This window comes from Prionailurus bengalensis, chromosome C1 (assembly GCF_016509475.1).
Source record: "Prionailurus bengalensis isolate Pbe53 chromosome C1, Fcat_Pben_1.1_paternal_pri, whole genome shotgun sequence".
In the NCBI taxonomy this organism is placed as follows: Eukaryota; Metazoa; Chordata; class Mammalia; order Carnivora; family Felidae; genus Prionailurus; species Prionailurus bengalensis.
The window spans coordinates 5,472,126-5,482,633 of record NC_057345.1 but is presented as its reverse complement, the minus strand read 5'-3'; positions in this window follow the sequence as shown (position 1 = coordinate 5,482,633).

The following is a 10,508-nucleotide window of genomic DNA, read 5'->3' as shown; positions in this document are numbered from 1 at the left end:
CAAGATCATGACCTGAGCCGAAGTCCGACGCTTAACCGACTGAGCCACCCAAGCGCCCCGGTATGAATGTTTTTTTCATGTGTGTCTTGTGGAAGAGTATCTCTAGGGAAACTTCCTCCGAGTGAAATTTCTGGACCTTTGGGCATATGAATGTTCAACTTTATAAACTAAGTTATGCAGAAATAACAAATGTCTCTCCCTGCCCCCCCCCAATCTTCATGGACTTGGACAAAACAAGCATTTCTTGCTATCATTACATGGCCACGGCAGGCTGAGAGTGGCTCCGTCCCACTTGACTTCACTCGGATATAGGGGGAGGGGGAGCTTCTACTTGGAACACTGGCCGTCTCAGGGCAAAGGCATACGTGCCACTTTGCTCAGAGCTGGTTGGTTAGAGTCTAACCTTTAGAGCGAGTCATGTGGTGAGGCTGGCATCGAACAGGGCAGAGAGCGTCATCTTTGTGCAGGGAGGACCAGAAAATATGTTTGAACAATATAACTCTGCTACTGTGCTCAACGCTTCTCAGAGCAGTAGTTCTAACTCATGGTCTTGTCAGCCTCACCAAATCCCATTGTTGCTACCATCTGAGATTGGCAGACTCTCAATTTTGCCCATCTAGTGGGTTTTAGAGGGCGGTTTCACTGTGGTCTTATTTTGTATTTCCTGAATTACTGATGAGCATCTCATCCCGTGTTTTTATATCACTGGTGTTTCTTTTTGTGACACGCTTGCTCATGTTGTTTGCTTGTTTTTAAACACTTGGTTGTCTTCTTCTTATTGGTTCGTCATTCTTTATATATTCGCGATAATAATCTTTGGTCGCCTGTACGTATCATGAATATCTGCTTTGTTTGTAATTTTTTTCTCTCTTTCATCATGGCCTTCTCCGTCTTTCCAGTAATCGGCAAAAAAGTTCTGACTCTGGTTAAGTTTACAACTCGTTTCTTACATCGTCAACACATTTTTGTTTCTTGATGAAAGAAACCCTTCGACGCCTCAGTATCATAAAGATACTTCCACACCTTTTATTCTGAAAGTTTTAAGTGTAATCTCTCAAGAACTGATTATTGTGTGTGCTGGGAGGTGATGGTCCAATTTTGAGCCCTGTATGCCGATAACCGCCAGACCTGGTGTCGTTTATTCCATGGTCCATTTCCCCATGGATCTACACTACTGCCTCTCTCCCTCTCCAAGTTCTCCATATCCGTGGGTCTGTTCCTGAGCTCTCTGTTCTGTTCCACTGGTCAACGAGTCTGTCCCTGTGCCAGTACCACACTGTCTTGGTTACAGTAGCTTTATAAAAACTCTTGATCCTCGGTAATACGAGTATTTAATTCAATGTCCCACAGAGTTTTATAAAGTTTCTCCAGAAGCTTTGCTCGTACATCTTTTATTAGATTTATTTCTAGGCACCTTCTTGTTTTGTAATTTTGTTTTATTTATTTTTCTATTAAGTTTATTTATTTTGGGAGAGTGAGAGAGCAAGAGCAGGGGAGGGGCAGAGGGAGAGGGAGAGAGAAAGAATCCCAAGCAGGCTCCACACTGTCGGCACAGGGCCCGATGCGGGGCTCGAACTCATGAACTGTGAAATCACGACCTGAGCTGGAACCAAGCGTCGGACGCTTAACCGACTGAGCCACCCAGGTGCCCCCATAGTTATATTTTTATTTGTTACTATTTTTAAATAGTCTCCACCCCAACACGGGGCTCAAACTCACCACCTGGAGATCAAGAGTTGCGTGCTTTACCGACGGAGCCGGCCAGGTGGCCCTTGTGTTTGCTTTTTAGATGATTGTGTTTATTGTGGGAGTATAAAGATATAATTGATTTGTTTCTATTAGTTTATAGCCAGCCTCCTTGCTAAACCTTCTCTTTTTTTAATGTTTATTTATTTATTTTGAGAGAGAGACCTCGAGCAGGAGAGGAGCAGGGAGAGAGAGAGAGACAGAGGGCTGGGGGGGAGAGAGAGAGTCCACTCTGAGCGTGGAGCCTGACACAGGGCTCAGTCTCACGACTGAGATCATGACCTGAGCTGAAATCAAGAGTTGGATGCTCACCCCACTGAAGCACCCAGGTGCCCCTTAAACCTTTACTTCCGGTAGTATGTATGTAGATTTTGGGGGGTTTTCTGTACAGATAATTGTGTTATTTACTATAATAATAGTTTCTTCCTTTCTAGTCCTTTGTCTTTTATGTCTTTTCTGATTGACTTAGTGCTGGTCCTACAGTACAAAGTAATAGTCTTTTCCATCTTATCTATAGGGGATATTTTCAGGGGATTTTTTTGATAAATGTAATCAGTCAGGTTAAGTTCCCTTCTGCTCCTGGTTTGTGCAGACATTAAGTTTTTAATTTTAAATCATGAATGCATGTCAAATTTTACCAAATGACTTTTCTTCTTTAAAGGATGTATTTTTAAAAGTACTTTGGTGGATGATAAAATTATATGCGTTCAGAAAAAAATGTGTTCTTTAAAATTTTTTTAATGTTTATTTATTTTTGAGAAAGAGAGAGAGCGTGAACGGGGGAGGAGCGGAGAGAGAGGGAGACACAGAATCTGAAGCAGGCTCCAGGCTCTGAGCTGTCAGCGCAGAGCACGACAAGGGGCTCAAACTTAAGGAGCCGTGAGATCATGACCTGAGCTGAAGTCGGATGCTTAGCCAACTGAGCCACCCAGGTGGCCCCATCAAAAATGTGTTATTTTAATTTAAGCAGATGGAATACCTTTATCTGCCTTTGCATCTTGTGGGTAACAAAGGCCACTTCAGGAACAAGGCTCGGGAATAAACTCTGATGTGGCTTCCTTTCTCCGCTTCCGACACCCAATGTTTAATTTTCCCTTGGCCATTATCCTCAGAGGGATTGGTAGTGGCCTACCATCATGGGTCACCCTCGCTAACTCAACTAAATTCATCTGTCCCAGATGAGAAACGCGGAAAATCCACTGTTTATTATGCCTCGCTGACAGAGGCTGTGTTTATGACACAGATTGTGTGATACTTTTAACATAGGAGATTTTGGCAAAATGTGTAAAATTTAAAAATGAAAACCACGGCAACTTGGAGAATGAGTCATTTTTTCCTTAAGTGGCAGTTAACAAAGGAAGGAAATCAAAACAGAATAATAGGATCCCCTTTAAGAGTCAATTTAGGAACCCAAGAGTTCAGTTTAATAGAAATGAGTGTACATTTTTACAAAAATAGATGAGCATATTTAGGGAGGAACAAGTTGGAAACGGTTTTCTAAATACTTAAAAACAAGCTTAGGTTACTTCTGAACAAATTTTTATTTTTTTTTTCTCTGGTGGAAGGTGTCATTCTGATGGAAACTTTTGACATGAAGGGCATACAACTGCTAAAGTGAGTGTCTTCCTTCTGTGGAGAGCAGACATTTCCATCTGTGGGTGGGATGTACGAATGGGCGTCAGCTCTGGTGCGTTATATGCGGTCTGCGGGGTGGGGGTGGAGTGGTGGGAATATTGGTCATTATTGATGTTTTTAAAAAAGGGATTCTATAATAAAACACAAAGTTACCATTTTCACAGAAAAAAAAGAATATCTAAGAAAAACGCTTATCTTGTATCTTATTTTCTTTTAAAGCTTATCTTTTAAATTTTTTTTTCAATGTTTATTTATTTTTGGGACAGAGAGAGACAGAGCATGAAAGGGGGAGGGGCAGAGAGAGAGGGAGACACAGAATCGGAAACAGGCTCCAGGCTCTGAGCCATCAGCCCAGAGCCCGACGCGGGGCTCGAACTCACGGACCGCGAGGAGATCGTGACCTGGCTGAAGTCGGACGCTTAACCGACTGCGCCACCCAGGTGCCCCTAAAGCTTATCTTTTAAAAAGTTCACGTTACTCTTGCAACATTGAATTGTAAAGGCTAATAATGAAATAACATGTCATTCTTTGGGAACCATGCAGGCAGACTTTAGTGCCAAGGTATGTGAAGGATTTCGAGTTTGGGATTTCTTGCTCCCAGCGACTGACATTTTAGTCACATGAAAACGAATGCTGCTTTTTATACCAGTATTGATTCTGATAGCTGTCTTTAGAATTAATTGTCATTGAAGCCTGTCAAATATGTCCTTTACAAATTCGAGTGAGTGGAGAAGGGGCAGAGAGAGAGGGAGACACAGAATCCAGGCTCCAGGTTCCAGGATGTCAGCACAGAGCCCAACGCAGGGCTCGAACTCGGGTACTGCAAGTTCATGACCTGAGCCGACATTGGATGCTTAACCGACTGAGCCACCCAGGCTCCCCGTGAACAGGCTGATTCTGATGAACCCATCGAAGGGACTGACTCTGAAATATAAACGACCCGTTCGCTGAACTAGCATCCCTCCAGTGCCCTGCACCTGGGGCCATGTGAGGGCACAGAGACAAAGGACCCACTGCCCGCCTGAGGGCTTTGAGTCCAGGGGACTGACCAGTACAACCTGAGAAGGACGCAATGTCACCAGGACCTGCTCTGTGCCAGGAATACCACTGTGCAAGTAGCTGGAAGGGGTGCTGCCTGCCTAGTACTCCCAGCCTGGTAGGGAGACAGCTGTCGTGGGGGACTCTGTGCCAGTGGGAAGCCCACTTGAGAAGGGGTGGAGGGAGGGCTTCCCGGAGAAGGAGGAGGAGCCATCTACTTCCACTGTGTTTCCCAGAAGGAGCAAAGACCCCAGGCAAATGGGAGGGAGGGCCGGGGCTGGGGACCAAGGGCAGATGAAGGAAGCTATAGGGCCAGCAGGGACCAGAAACCCAGATTTCATAGGCTACGTGAAGAAACTTGGATTTTATTTATTTTTTTAATGTTTATTTATTATTGAAAGACAGAGTCAGAGCGTGAGCAGGGGAGGGGCAGAGGGACAGGGAGACAGAATCCGAAGCAGGCGCCAGTCTGAACTGTCAGCACAGAGCCTGATGTGGGGCTCGAACTCACAAACCGTGAGATCATGACCTGAGCTGAAGTCAGACACTTAACTGACTGAGCCACCCAGGCGCCCCAAGAAGCTTGGATTTTAAACTGTGGGTAATGATTGCAGAGCCAGGTTAGGGATCTGAGCAGATACGCACTTAGGAAAGAGCTCCCTGATTACAGTAAGGAAAATGGATTAATGAAAGTCAAGACTCAAAGCCCTCAGGTGGCCAGTGGGTCCTTTATCTCCAAGCCAGATGAGGGGGCTCCTACAGGAGTCAGGGTGACTGTCGGGGTGGGGCGTGAGGCCTGGTTTCCGGCCAGGGCAGCTGTGGGGAATGAGGCACAGGCAGAGCCGAGGCCCTGCACAAGGAGATGAGGGAGGAAGGAGCTGGTCCAGTGTCAGCACGGACCCTGGGGGTGCCCCGCGGAGGACCACGTTGGTGGTGGGAGAGAGGGACAGGGAAAAGTGGCCTCACAGGGTGCCCAGGGTGCCCTGGCAGGGTGCCCAGAACCGGCGGATGAAAACAGAGTCAGGAGGGCCAAAGTCACCAAGAGGCCAGGAGGTGACAATAGAACATACCTTAGGTTTGGCAACAAAGCAGTCACCTTACTGGAAGGCCTTTCAGGGGCGTGGTGGCCCTAAAAGTCAAGCCGTGGGATGGAGGAAGGCATGGGGAGTGACAGCAAATGTACCCACACTTTTCAAGAGTCAGACGGTGGAAGAAAGGAGATGGTGTGAGACGTGGGGGTTGCCTGCGGGTCAGGCGTCACATAAACACGGATGCCCTCTTAAATCTGAAGTTCAGATAAATGATATTAATTTCTCAGTATAAATGTGCCCCAGACAAGGTTTGGGACATGCTTTTACTAAAAATTATCTGTTGCTTATCTGAAATTCAAATTTACCTGGGAATCCTGTATTTTTTTATTTGCTGAGTTTGGCAAACCTAGTGGAGTGGGGAGTACCGTCGATTCTTGAACAATGTGGAGGGGGATTAGGGGCACCTATTCCTCCACCCCCGTGGCAAAAATCTGCCTGTAACTTTTGAGTCCCCCCAAACTTAACTACTAACAGCCTACTGTTGTCCAGAAGCCTTAAGAATAACAGAAACAGTTGATTAACACATATTGTGTATGTGACATGTACAATAAAGTAAGGCAAAGAAAGAAAATGTTAAGAAAATGATAAGAAACAACACATGTACAGTACTGTATTGTATTTATTGGGGAAAAAATCTGCCTGTAAGTGGACCTGGGTGGTTCTTTTTTTATGTTTTATTTACTTTTGAGAGAGAGCAAGTATGAATGGGGGAGGTGCAGAGAGAGAGGGGAACAAAGACTCAGAAGCAGGCTCCGCACTGACAGCAGAGAGCCCAATGTAGGGCTCGAATTCAAGAACTGCAAGATCATGACCTGAGCCAAAGTCAGACCTTCAATCGACTGAGCCACCCAGGTGCCCCTGACCTGTGCAGTTCTAACCTGTGTTCTCTTTATCACTATATTGCCAGTCTAATTACAATATGGCTTGGTGTGGGTTAGCTTTTGGTGATTCTGACAGGAGTTCTCTTTGCCTCTTGGATCTGGATGTCTGTTTCCTTCCCCAGATTAGGACAGTTTTCAGCTATTATTTCTTCAAGTAAATTTTCTGCCCCCTATTCCCTCTCTTCTTCTGGGACTCCTATGAAACAAATGTTATTACGTTTGATGGAGTCACCAAGTTCCCTTAAGTCTATTCTCGTGATCCATAATTCTTCTTTCTCTCTTTTGTTAAGCTCCATTATTTTCCATTATTCTGCCTTCTATGTCACTAATTCATTCCTCTGCTTCTTCCAGCCTGCTGTTCATTGCATCCAATCTGTTTCCAATCTCTTGTATTGCACTCTTCATTGCTGATTGATTCTTTTTTTTTGTCTTTTATCTCTGTAGTATGTGTCTTGCTGATGTCTTCTTTTCTCATGCTCAGTGAGTATCCTTATGATTGTTATTTTAAATTCTCCATTAGACATGTTACTTATATCTGTTCCACTTAGATCTCTGGCCGCAACTTTATCTTGTTCTTTCATTTGGGATGAATTCCTCTGTCTTGGCATTTTGTCTGAGTCTCTGATTTCTTCTCTGTGTTAGAAAAGCAAGTTATGTTTCTTGCTCCTGAAAGTAATGGTTTTTTGAAGGGGAGATCATGTAGTGTCCAGGACCTCGTGCCTCATGGAGTGTCTCAGGTGTGTGCTGCGTGCACTCTGCTGTTGTGTCGTGGCTGCTCTATTCTTCAGGCTGTCCTTGCTGTGGGCAGTGTTTGCTCCCTGGCCTGAATGTAGTGAGTGTTAACCACATGTGCTCTGGTCTGCTTGTAAAATGAGACCTGACACCACCTCCACCAGAACTGAGGCCCTGTAGAATTCTCTGGTCAGAAGATTTGGTGTGGGCCTGGGTTTGTGCTGGTCTTCCAGGGGTGCAGCCCACTGTGCTGGGACTGAGGCAGGCCTGACTTAGAAGGGGTGTCCTGCCAGAGCACAGGGGGTGGGGTCTGGTATAAGCAAGTTAGGCAGCCAATGTGAGTGCTATGGGGCTTCCCGCAGGTAGCTCTGTGTTTATGCCGAGGGGCAGGGGAGGGAAATGGTGCCAGACAGCCCCTTTGTTCCCCAGAGAGGTGTCTCCATGAACACTACCTCTCAGGGACACACTCTGAGAAGAGCAAATAATCTTTCCCACTGTGTGTCCCAAGCATTTTTCAGATTGCTGTTTCCATGCTTTCTGACCCTTGTTGTTGTGGTGGTGGGTTTTTTTGTTTTGTTTTGTTGTTGTTGTTGTTGTTGTTTGTTTTTGGGTTTTTTGGGGTTTTTTTTACCTGCTTTCTCTTCAGGAGCAGCACAATGCCCTCTGGGCTTTATCCCAGTCAAGCCCTGTTGGTTGCAAGAACTCATGAGATTCAACCCCTCTCATTTTCCAGTCCAGTGGCATTGGGGAACATTCTCCTTGTGCATTCCCCTGTGTGCTCCTCTCTCTTACCTATCTCCATGACCATGGCTCCCCCCACCCCCTGCAGCACCCAAGATCTGTTTGTCCCCCAAGCCATATCTCCACACTTTGTACCTTCTTCGACGTGGCCTCTTCTCTCCCTTTAATTGTGGAGTTTGTTCTGCCAGTCTTCAGGTCAATTTCTGGGCTATTTAGGAAGATTTTATAGTTATCTAGTTGTGTTCCTGGGATGAGGCAAACCTAGGGTCCTGCTACTCTGATGCCATCTTTCCCCCCTCTAAATTGTGTTCTCTTTTAGTTGAGGAGACTCAAACAACGTGATATACAGATGTTCAAGTCATGGCAGCTGGTGCCTGGTGACCCAGAGGATGGCCCAGAACACAGGGAACAGTGATGACAGAAGACCCCAGTTTTATAGGAGGATGGGGCCAGATGAGTGAAGATGGTGGTAGGCCCCCGGTTTTGATGGAGGGGAATAGGAGGGGTGCCTGCTAGAAGGTTCTCCGGGGTCCTTTATGGGCATGGGGGGTGCAGGGGAGACTGATGGATGGAAGAATGAGACCTGCCTTATTGGAGGCTTGGATTGCTGCTAGAACCCAGGTGAGCCTTCGCTCTGCAGGGATGCAGGTCCAGATACGCTGGGGGCTGTGTAGGGTCAGGAGAGGCAGGGCAGACTGCCCCCAGACTGTCAGAGGGACAAGGAAATTGAAGATACAGGCAAGAGAGTGGCAAAAGGACTCCATGTTCATGTTTTATGCATTAATTGTGCACTTGTTATAAAGGCCATTTTAATACCTCATTCAATCCTTCTGAAGCCAGGTTAACAAAAACACAGGGTGACGATAAGGTGCAGCAGCACCTTACAAAGCAACAAAAGCAGCCTTCTCTGGGAACTGGGATGTTAGCATTTCATAAGGACAGAGTTTCAGTTTTGCAGGATGAAAAAACTGATGGGGACTGATGGTGGTGGTGGCACAGTATGACTGTGCTTTGTGTACATAACCTATACACTTAAAAATGGTTAAAATGGTAAATTAAAAAAAATGTTTATTTTGGTTTTTTTTAATGTTCATTATTTTTGAGAGTGCACAAGTGGGGGAGGGGTGGAGACAGAGTGGGGGGGACAGAGGATCCGAAGTGGGCTCCATGCTGACAGCGGGGAGCCCAATGTGGGGCTTGAACTCACAAACCATAAGATCATGACCTGAGCCAAAGTTGGATGCTCAACTGTCTGAGCCACCCAGGCGCCCCAAAAATGTTTATTTATTTTGAAAGAGAGAGGGAGAGTGAACAAGCAGGGGGGGGGGGCAGAGAGACAGGGGGAGAGAGAGAAAATCCCAAGCAGGCTCCTTGCTGTCATCACAAAGCCTGACATGGGGCTCAATCCTATGATCCTGGGATCATGACCTGAACTGAAATCAAGAGTCAGGCGGTCAACTGACTGAAACACCCAGGTGCCCCAACTTTTATTTTTTTATTAGACAAATAACTTTTATAGACAATTAAGAAATATTTTTTTTTTACATTTAAAAAATGATAAACCCACCATTTGCTCACGTGGCTTTGTAAGAGAGGAAGGGTCTGTTGAAGATGATCCACATAGGGGTGCCTGGGTGGCACAGTCGGTTAAGCGTCCGACTTCAGCCAGGTCACAATCTCGCGGTCCGTGAGTTCGAGCCCCGTGTCGGGCTCTGGGCTGATGGCTCAGAGCCTGGAGCCTGTTTCCGATTCTGTGTCTCCCTCTCTCTCTGCCCCTCCCCCGTTCATGCTCTCTCTCTGTCCCAAAAATAAATAAACATTGAAAAAAAAATTAAAAAAAAAAAAAAAAGAAGATGATCCACATAGGATGCTGGGATGTGGATCAGGGCATCTTCCTATCGCTGTTAATGACAGAAGAAAAATTATCCTTTCATCTTTTCTGATTTTATCTAAGATAATCTATCTAAGTGTCGAAATAAAATTTTCTAGTCCTGGGGTGCCTGGGTGGCTCAGTCGATTAAGTGCCTGACTCTTGATTTTGGCTCCGGTTACGATCTCATGGTTCGTGGTTAGAGCTCCACCTCAGGCTCTGTGGTGGTGGTGTGGCACCTGCTTCAGATTCTCTCTCCCTCTCTCTTTCTCTCAAAAATAAATGGACAAACTTAAAAAAATTAAGAAATTTCCCGTCCCAATCAAAGAAAGGGAATTAAACATTTATCCTGCCTGTCCCATATACATCATATTTCAGGGCAACCAAATACCCCCGATCGGGGAGGGAAATTATGATACCAGAAAGCAACAGCAATGACACCGTTTTGCAGCCCTTAATGAAGTAATTAATTCAGACAAAGATCATCAAAGGAGGAAACCATCAGATAAAAGTGAAGACTGAAAAATAGAAGGATGGAAACATGTGTAAGTTCATAGATGGAGGAGACAGAAGCTCTAATCCACATGGAAGAGGTTTCGTGTTCACTAAGATTTCAAAGCAGAATTCACTATGTAATCCCTAGACCCTGCCCCTCCTCCAGCATCCCTGCCCTCTTGCTTGGGGAGGCCTTAAGGCGAACACTCCTACGCAAGGACCTGGGTCCTGTCCCTCACCCTCACCATCAAGCCGATTTACAACCTCAGGCATGTCTCC